Below are 8,722 nucleotides of genomic sequence, written 5' to 3' on the forward strand. Positions count from 1 at the left end.
CCCTACTGTCTTGCATCAACACTGTGCCAAGCCCAATGCGTGATGCATCATAATGCATAGTGTAAGACCCCGATCCCGTAGGCAACACCAATACTGGGGTTATGGTCAATGCAGTCTTGAGCCTTTGAAAGCTCACCTCACACTCCTCAGACCATCTGAAAGGAGCACCTTTCTAGGTCAATCTAATCAAAGGTGTGGCATTAGACGAGAAACTCTCTATGAAATGGAGATAACATCCGGCCAAACCACGAAAAGTCTGAATCTCATTAGCTGAAGATGGTCTAGGCCAACCCTTAACTGCCTCAATCTTCTTCGGAGCTACCTTGATCCCCCCACTAGAACAAAAAATGCCATTGAATCAAAGCTAGAACTCATACTTTAAGAATTTTGGGTATAACATCTTCTCCCTCAAAGTCTGGAGCATGATCCTCCTAGCTGCAAGAATATACCAAGATGTCATCACCAAATACGATGACAAATGAATCAAGATATTGTTGGAATATATTGTTCATCAGGTGCATAAATGATGCTAAGGCGTTGGTCAACCCAAATGACATTACTAGAAACTCGTAGTAACCATACCGAGTTCTAAAAGCAGTCTTTGGGATATACGAATCTCGAATCTTCAGCTGATGATACCTTGACCTCAAGTCAATCTTCGAGAACACTCTGGCATACTGAAGCTGGTCAAACAAGTCATAAATGTGCGGTAGTGGGTACCTCTTCTTGATTGTAACTTTGTTCAACTGCCTATAATCAATAGACATCCAAAGTACCATCCTTCTTTTTCACAAACAGAACTGGAGCACCCCAAGGTGAAACACTTGGCCGGATGAAACCCTTATAAAGAAATTCCTGAAGTTGTTCAGCTCTTTCAACTCCACTGGTGCCATACCATATGGTGGAATAGAAATGGGCCGAGTGCCTAATACCAAGTTAATTCCAAAATCGATGTCCCTATTGGGTGGCATGCCTGGTAGGTCTGCTTGGAACACATCTGAGAAATATCTCACTGTTGGAACTGACTCAATGGTAGGAGAATCAACACTGACATCCCTCACAAAGGCTAGACATGCTTCATACCCCTTCTCAACCATCCATTGTGCTCTAAGAAAGGACACAACTCTGCTAGGAATATAATCCAATATACCCCTCCACTCCAACTACGTCAAACCTAGCATAGCTAGTGTCACAGTCTTGGTGTGACAATCCAGAATAGTGTGATAGGGAGACAAGCAGTCCATGCCCAAGATCACATCCATGTCTACCGTACTGAGTAATAATAGATCGACTCTGGTCTCATAACCATCAATGACAACTAAACACGACCAATAAACATGGTCCACAACAATAGAATCTCCCACAGGCGTGAACACATATACAGGAGCACTCAAAGAATCACGAGATACATCCAAATGTAAATTTGTGCAATATCGGGTATATATGAAAATTTCCGACTGGGACGTATATAAGTAATAAGTATTTGGCATGTCCCATATTATGCGAATTATGTGAAAATATTGAATTGGACACAAAATTTAAGAGTTGAAGAAAGATTTTTGAAACATAAGCAAAATATATGTAAAGTACTAAATAGTTTCACGTAACTTTTTCATTTTCTTGTAAAATAATGACCTTTTAAAACAAGCGAGTCCAAACAACTCATGTACAAAAAGGAGATGCTAAAATTAAATAATTTTTAAAAGAGACATATATCAATTTCTTTTGGACATGTTAAAGGAGAATGTGTGTAAATATCGTTTGCAATAATTTAAAATGCTTTTTTTTTTGGCAAAGAAAAGAAATTTAAAATGCTCATTGGGATAACTAAAGAACAATCTTAATAGACCATTTTCAGATTAAAAGGAAATGAATAAATAATTTTTTCTCGAAAAAGCACGCCCAACTGCGCATTCCACTCTCAGTTAGTAATACTATATTAAAAACTATGTTTGAGACAACATAAAAAAATTTAAAGTTTTAAAATTAAGAAAGAATTATCTTATATATAGCTAACTCAATAAATAAAAATAACTTTGCCCCATAAAAGTCCTCAATCATTATTCAATGTATTCAACTTAAACTTAATTCCAGTTCTATAGGTTCAACTTTTCAGTTTGAGCAAGAATACATAACTTTTGATGTTTTAAGAGCTTTTCTTAAAATAAAAAAATATTAAAAGCCTATTCTCAAGTTCATTCTTTTTTTTTTGGTGGAAAAGATATATATATATATATATATATATATATATATATATATATATATATATATATATATAAATAATATCAAGCTCGTGTGGAGCAGTTCAAGTGATGCATTATAGGCATCAGATGTACAAACCTAGTAGCCAAACCAATGGTTCCCGTAGAAGAACCATTAACTGTAGGTAAACCAGTAAAACCTAAAACATCCGTAGTAAAACTAGATACAGTAGTAGAGATACTAGTACTAGGACTATTACTATTACTATTACATAACCTAGCTGAAGACTTGATCATCCTTATACGCAGTAGTCCTTGTTGATCGTGTTGGTAAAAAGAGGTTGCAAAAGGTGGTGGACTTTTGTACATTATACAGGAGTCTTTTTGCTGCTGGGCTCCATAGTTGGCTAGGATGTCCGCAACACAGTTCTGCTCCCGAAAAACACTTCTGATAGTTGGTCTATCCAGATGTTGGATTAAGAACCTGCAATCATTTAGGATATTAGCATATTGCAGTGTATGTGAGGTAAACAAATTGAGTATGGCCTGTGCATCTGTTTCAATTAGTAGTGGTTTGAAATTCTGTTGTACATCAATGATTATGTTTGACTCAAAAGTTATTACATACCTTATGAGTATAAAACAATATAAATAAATCACGGGAAAATCATAGCAAACCGTAATAATCCGTTGGGCCAAATGAAGGAAACGAAAATAAGTACTCAGAATTAGGGGGAGAAACATTAGAAGCCTTTATTGATAATATTGGTTTGGTCTGCCTCTCCATGAAGAGGTTCAGAGCCTTACAATGGCGTTCCTCTTGCCCATAATTTGGGTAACGTTGCCTCTTTTTTCTCTCTCAATAGTGGTGAAGAAGAAGTCACCCCTTTCTAGGGTTTCCTCTCTTGGTATTTATAGCTGTGAGCTTCGTGAGCTGGCAATAAGTGACCGTGACCACGTTGAGATTTCGCCTTCATGGTGACGGATGGGCCATGGCCTTGCTGATCGATTCAGATGCGGGTTGAATATCATTAATTCTGATTGGTCGTGCCACTAATTAATCATGAATTAGCTTAAGACGGGATTAGCTTCGTTAATTATCGTGGGGTCGGATTCTGACCCGTACAGTTAGTCCCTCCGCTTATTGAGGTCGGGCCTTGGCCGAGCTCGATGAGTGGATTCCATCGACTGTAGTTTGAGAAACTCGGACGGGGAGGTCGACTGTCGCTTCGGTCGAGGCCGAATTTTCTTTGGCGATGGCCCTTAGCCTTGTAGAGTATTAGTATTCTGTTATTGTGCTATCAAGTCATCGTTCGATCGAAGTCGAACTCTCCTCCTTGGCGAAGGCGCTTGACCTTTTAACTTACTTCGAGTGAGGTCGAGCTTCATTGTGCTCTGATCCTTACGTTTGTTTTGGGTGCATACCCGTCGACCATGGCGGACGGGTCGTATGTTGTGTGGCCGAGGGGAGTGAGGGTTGGCGATGTCAAAAAATTTCTAGGGCGCAAGGAGCATCTCCTCGGCATTCATAGGTCGTTATAACCATTTTGAGGGTGAGACGCCGATGGGTGATTGCAAGGCTGCTTTATGGAGCCTGTCATAATGACGCACATTCCTATGGAATCGAACCGATGTGCGGTTGGTCATGTAGTTAATGGTGGCTGTTGGGGTGCATGAAGGCCACTTGCATTGCCTATAAATAAAGGTTGAGGCATTCATTTTTCATATTCTTATTGCTTGTTTGAGAGAGATTCTGAAGAAGCTTTTCTTACTGCTGTTTCACCTTCGTCTTCGTCCCCCAAACCTTGTTTCTTTCTCGTTATTGTATCAATAATGGCAGGCATTTCTTCCCAAAACGTTCTTCCGACGGATCTTCCGGTTAACTCACCGGTTACCGAGGGGCCATTTCCGGCAATGGGCGATGCAGAACTGGTGGATACCGGTGAAGCTCCGTCGGTTGACGAGATAGTACCTCTGCCCGGAGGTCCGATGACTGATTTCACCGCCGATGGTGGGGAGGATCAGGTGGATGAAGCCCCATTAATGGGGGAGATTGGGATGTCCCGACTACGGGGACAGGGGGTCATCCCCGGCTATGCTGACGTCATTCTCGCTAGAAGCGAGGAGAGGGTCCACACCGACCGTAGGGGATACTGCGTCTTTTATGCCTACCCCTACAAGTTGGGGTTTAAGCTCCCGCTCCCAATGCTGGTGGTTGATTTCTGTCGTTATTACGGGGTGTGCCCGGGTCAGCTTGCTCCTTCTCTTTACAAATTGCTAGCTATGTTTATCAAATATGCAGAACTGGCCGGTAGGGAGGTCACGCTGCAGCATGTGCTTAGTCTCTACGCTCCCCAGAGGGTTCGTGGTACCATGATTCAAGCGTGCCCTCGTGGGTCGAGGGGCCTGACTGCAAAACTGGATGACGAGGTCGATCCTCGCCCTTTTGAGCACTTCTTCTACATCAGGACTGAACATTTAGTGGCGTGCTCTGCTGGGTTCCCAGAGGCTTGGAATCATGCACGTAAGTTCTTTTGTCGTCGAATTCTTTTTTCTACCCCTCCTTACGTCTTGTGCTCGTAAGCGTTAACTCGTGTCAATTTTGTAGCCGAAAAATCGCCGCCGGCTCCGTTAGCTGGGATTCGCGGATGGGTCGAGGCCGTGCTCCCCCATACGGTGGGGATACGCACATGGGCGTCTTTCTGGGAGAGGCATGGCCGTAGACCTGTGGCAGGTAAGAAAAATTGACTTCTTCTTCTGTTCCGCTTTGTTTCGACACTATTCCTCAACTTTGTTTTTCTGTGATCAGGGAGGGCACGCCGCGTCAGAGCCCCTCAGTTGGCCTTCCGTCGGCCGGGTGTAGTCGCTCGACTTACTGCGGCGCCTGTGTCGCGCTTAATACCGAGGGCGGCATCAGTTGAATCTTCAGCGGTTCCTTCCCCAGCACGGGCCGCGCTTCGGGACGAGGGGCCATCGGGGGTTGTGCGCCCTAGGGCGGAATCATCATCAGACGGGGAGGAGGAGAGGCCCTTGGTAAGGCGTAGGGTTGTGTTCACGCCGGCTCCTCCTGTGGTAATCAAGCTGGACTCCCCTCCGACGGATGCGGAGAGGGGTGCGGTCGCGGCGCCTGCTCTTGAGGGTGAACAGTCAATGGGGGTTGCCCTGGCTGGCTTAGGCCATGAGGATGCCGTCGCTTTGGCGACTCAGTCGGTGGTTCCAGTCGCTGAGACGGGAGGTAGTTCCTCAGCGGCTGGTGATGTTGGTGAGTTAAGCACTCTTTTGGCGGCTGCGGCGGGAGATTTCACCTCGCTGGCGGCTGAAGGAGGAAGAGATGCTGTAGAGGGTGAGTACGAGTCTGAATCCGACTTGGACCCCGACGACGTCCGTATGTTCCAGGAAGGCTTCACCAATTCAGCGGTGCGTGCAGAGGGGCGATCTCGCTTCATTGAGGTTCCCACGGAGTTGAACTTATTGCTCCAGGGGAGTAGCTTGGTCCCGTAGTTTGAGCTGCTGTGCTCGGAGGCCGAGAACGCATTATTGAGGGGCGTCACGGATGTCGGACTGATGAACGAAGTGGCTGTGATGGGATTGAGGGTATGTAATATAATGTCGGTTCGCTTTTTCTTTGCCTTAGTTTGAACTTTATCTTAATCGTTGTCTTTGCTTTGCAGTCTTATTTGTTGGAGGTGGAGAGCATCCGTCGAGCCAACGTCCGCTCGGGGATATTTTTGCGGGCGCTGGAGAAGTACCACCGCTACCGTGATCGGTGCCGAGAGATGCGCATGCGCTTGAGGAATGATCCCCGTAATCGGACCTTGGTCGAGGAACTGGCAAGACGGGAGGTACAGATGCAGCAAGCATTTGGCAGAGCGAGTGCTCTCGAGGAGCAGCTCCGGCGAAAGGATGAGGAGCTTGAGGCGGAGAGAAGGGCTGCAGCTGAGCGTGAGCGCCAGGGCCAGGCTAAGGCGGCGGAGGCCGCTGCGGCATGGAGCGTGAAAGTGACTGCGTTGGAGGGTGAAGTCGCAGTATTGAAGCTTCAAGTGAGGGATGCCTCGTCGAGGGCTGGGGCGTTGAAGGAAGCTATCCGCGTGCACGAATCCCAACGGGCATTGGAGAGGGATGCTGCGGCCTTTAGAGAAGCGAGTCTCGAGGAGCGGATCGGTGTCTTTGAGCAGGACGCCCAAGTCATGGCGGACCGGATCACAGCCTTAGAAGAAGAGAATCAGCGCCTACGGGATCAAGCCGCTTCTTCCAGCCAGGCTCGAGAACTTTGGGTCTTTGCCGAGGCCCAACGTGATGTATATAAGAATTTGTGGGAGGCCGGCGTCGTGACCGAAGCTGCTTTCGAGGGGGCGCGTCAAAAGGCTCGTGAGGCCCGTGCCGACTGTGGTTTTGACGTGGCGACGCCAGAGGCTGACGCTGGTGCAGATGGTGGCGCAGATGGCGCCGAGTAAAAAGATGTTATGCATATTTTCTTCTCTTTTTCTCTTTCCTTGTATTGATCGGCCTTGGCCGGGTGTAAGCAGGGATGACCCGCAATTAATTTCGTGGATAAATGAGATCTCTGTTCCGTTATTTGCTTTGTATCTGTTTTGTACCTCCTCTTTTTCCCCTTTAGATTTTTCTTTGCATGCGCTCAAAGGGGTGATTTGCCTTCGAGTTCGACTCTGGTAGGCATGTTAGTTTTTAATTGCTGACGACTCTTCTTCTTCGACTCGGGGTGAGCGAGTCGGAGCCGTTGCTTGGCGATAGTGGCACTTAGCCTTAGTCCCAGTTCGGGCGCGGTCGAACTGTCGGCCGTGATGACAGAAACGCGCCTTGTAGTTTGACCGGGGCCAAACTTTACGTGTCCCCAATCTTAGTTTGAGTTGGGAGTACTTACTTGAAGGGCGTGGGCGCCTAACCTGTGCCTCAATTCGTTGGAGGTAGGGTTTCGCTGAGTTCAACGATGAAGGCGCTTAGTCCGAGTCCTGGTTCAACTGTGGTTGAACTTGTTAGATTTGAGGACGAAGGCGTCTAGCCTTATGGTTCAAGCGAGGTCGGACTCGGTTTGATGGCGAAGGCGCGTAGCCTGAGTCTTGGTTCGACTGTAGCTAAACTTACTGGCGAAGGCGTATGGGCTTGATACAAATTGGAGGCGCGTAGCCTGAGCCATGGTTCAATTGTATTTGAACTTCTTGGCGAAGGCGCATAGCCTGAGTCCTAGTTCAACTGTTGTTGAACTTAGTCGGTTTTGGTGGCGAAGGCTCATGGCCTGAGTCTCAGTTCAACTGTTGTTGAATTTAGTCGATTTTGGTGGCGAAGGCTCATTGCTTGAGTCCCAGTTCAACTGTTGTTGAACTTGGTCGATTTTGATGGCGAAGGCGCGTAGCCTGAGTCCCAGTTCAACTGTTGTTGAACTTGGTCGACTTTGATGGCGAAGGCGCATAGCCTGAGTCCCGGTTCAACTGTTGTTGAACTTGGTCGATTTTGATGGCGAAGGCACGTAGCCTGAGTCCCAGTTCAACCGTGGTTGAACTTCTTGGCGTGGGCGCATAGCCTTGATTTAATGACGAAGGCGCTTAGCCTGAGTCTTGGTTCAATCGTAGTTGAACTTACTGGCGAAGGCGCATAGCCTAGTTTTAATGACGAAGGCGCTTAGCCTGAGTCTTGGTTCAACCGTAGTTGAACTTACTGGCGAAGGCTCTTAGCCTAGATTTAATGACGAAGGCGCTTAGCCTGAGTCTTGGTTCAACTGTTGTTGAACTCGGTCGATTTTGATGGCGAAGGCGCGTAGCCTGAATCTTGGTTCAACCGTAGTTGAACTTACTGACGAGGGCGCATAGCCTTGATTTAATGACGAAGGCGCTTAGCCTGAGTCTTGGTTCAACCGTAGTTGAACTTACTGGCGAAGGCGCATAGCCTAGATTTAATGACGAAGGCGCTTAGCTTGAGTCTTGGTTCAACCGTAGTTGAACTTACTGGCGAAGGCTCATAGCCTAGATTTAATGACGAAGGCGCTTAGCCTGAGTCTTGGTTCAACTGTTGTTGAACTCGGTCAATTTTGATGGCGAAGGCGCGTAGCCTGAGTCCCAGTTCAGCTGTTGTTGAACTCTGTCGATTTTGATGGCGAAGGCTCGTGGCCTGAGTCCCAGTTCAACTATTGTTGAACTGTGTCGATCTTGATGACGAAGGCTCATGGCCTGAGTCCCATATTATGGGTATTGAGTTCTGAAGCTCGTTTTGGATTCGAGACCTTGAGCGGCTTATCCGTTGTCTTCCCAACCAGGGTATATAGGCTGTCTTGAGGCGACTCTCGGCTCGAGATTTCTCCGTGCCGATTTCTGACCGGAGCTCGTATCAGGGACGTGGGAGATGCCTTACAGAGACCTTCCCCTAGAGGGGGGGGGGAGCTTCTCTTTTGTTTGCACTATCTGAGATCGGAGAGAGAGAGAGGACTTAGATCTTGATTTGAGATCTTCGAGTTCCCCTCGTAGTTTGGCGTTTCTTTTCGTTTGGTCCAGGGTAAGAACTACGCGTAT

The sequence above is a fragment of the Nicotiana attenuata genome, chromosome 5, assembly GCF_001879085.1.
Source record: "Nicotiana attenuata strain UT chromosome 5, NIATTr2, whole genome shotgun sequence".
Taxonomy (NCBI): domain Eukaryota; kingdom Viridiplantae; phylum Streptophyta; class Magnoliopsida; order Solanales; family Solanaceae; genus Nicotiana; species Nicotiana attenuata.